The sequence below is a fragment of the Lipotes vexillifer genome, unplaced genomic scaffold, assembly GCF_000442215.2.
Source record: "Lipotes vexillifer unplaced genomic scaffold, Lipotes_vexillifer_v1.1 scaffold377, whole genome shotgun sequence".
In the NCBI taxonomy this organism is placed as follows: domain Eukaryota; kingdom Metazoa; phylum Chordata; class Mammalia; order Artiodactyla; family Lipotidae; genus Lipotes; species Lipotes vexillifer.
Genome location: NW_006794813.1, coordinates 384,222 through 385,796, shown reverse-complemented (window position 1 = coordinate 385,796; position 1,575 = coordinate 384,222). Strand labels below are relative to the sequence as shown.

The 1,575-nt window shown below is 43.7% G+C and overlaps 1 pseudogene; it reads right to left on the bottom strand.

The window, feature by feature from the left end:
• Positions 1 to 69: 69 nt before the first annotated feature.
• LOC103086503 (60S acidic ribosomal protein P2 pseudogene) lies at positions 70 to 400 on the bottom strand (annotated as a pseudogene).
• Between the last annotated feature and the right edge of the window lie 1,175 nt (positions 401 to 1,575).

The following is a 1,575-nucleotide window of genomic DNA, read 5'->3' as shown; positions in this document are numbered from 1 at the left end:
GGGTTTTTCTTTTTTTTTTTTTTTTTTTTTTTTTTTTCTATTTTGTTTTGTTTTACGTGAAAAGGGACTCTAGTCAAACGAGCCAAATCCCATGTCGTCATCGGACTCCTTCCTTCTTCTTCTTCTCTGCTGCGGCTGGGGCAGAACCCGCAGCAAGAGCTGCAGCTCCTGGGGCAGCAGAGACGGCCACAGCCCCGCCAGCGGGCATGCTGGCCAGCTTGTGGATACCCTCGGCAATGACGTCCTCAGTGTTCTTGCCGTTCAGTTGACTGATGACCTTGTTGAGCCGGTCGTCGTCCGCCTCGATGCTCACGCTGTCCAGGATCTTCTGGATGTCCTTGGCGCTGGGGGAGGTATTGCCCCCAAGGGCGGCCAGCAGGTAGGAGGCAACGTAGCGCATCTTGGCGGCGGCAGAGAAGCCTCGCGTGTGCGACCTCGGCGGCGTCAGGGATGGAAAGGGGCTTTTCCTAATTTAGCCTTCCGGATCCCACTGGCTGGACCCCATCTCCTATCTACGCAATATTTCAAACAGCTCCGCATCTCTCCAAGTGCTTCCCACAGTTGTCTCTTTTATTCCTCAGGTTTCTAAGTTTCAATAGTTCCCCCACCTACCATTGATCTTAGGAGAAGGAGCCAGCAGGCTGTGCTAATTCTGCTTCTTATTGAAAATCAGAATCAAATACTAGTTTTTGACCCATATCACAAAGAAGAGGCATTATAGTTTAAGTTAAAGCGCTCAAGAATCTATCCTAATAAGGAGTTAAACCAGATTTCAAACTTCACTCAAATTCAAAGTCTGTGTTCTTTCTATTTCTCTGTCTCTAGGAGGGTTTAGACTAGACTGAATTTTTTACCTTTTTGTGGTTTTGTAGCAATTAAGCCTTTCTTTTTAAACCTACTCTCATTGCTACTTGAGGAAAAAGCAGTTGGTATGGGTTATGAAATGTCTGCGGAGTGGAGAACTCTCTACAACTTTGCAAAAGAACAATTTTAATAATAAACAGCAGCATTGCCCCCCTCTGTGTTTTTCCACAGAGCAATTTCACTGCTGGTTTGTTTGACCTTGAAACCTTGTGCCACCGCTTTGCACAATTAGCAGACTCTAAATGTATATTCAGGTCACATCTGTGCTGAATTGTTTTATTTATGTGGATTGATTGTGGATTACGACACAGCATCCCTACTTATTCAGGATAAGTGGAGTGAGGAGTTTTAAGGACAAACAGTGAACCAGCTGCAGAAAGGTCAAGAAGACAGCAGAGTGTAATATTGCAACTCGATAATGTAAACTTCAAGAAGGGATTTTTATTAAGCCATAAAAAACATCTGTACCATCTTCAGACTGAAAGTTCAGGCTTATTAAGCACTGACTGCGTAATGGATTTTGCGTACAGTCATCATAAACCTCTCCTCCACCTGCCATGGTTTCTGAGGAGGAGCATTATTCCTAACCTGGGAAGTATTTCAAACTTTTTCTTAAATATCTTCTAATGGCCAGTAAAAGGTAGTGAATATCTTCAGAGTAATAGCCTGAAGTAGCTATAGAAAATTCTGAGAGAAAATTCAAAACACATT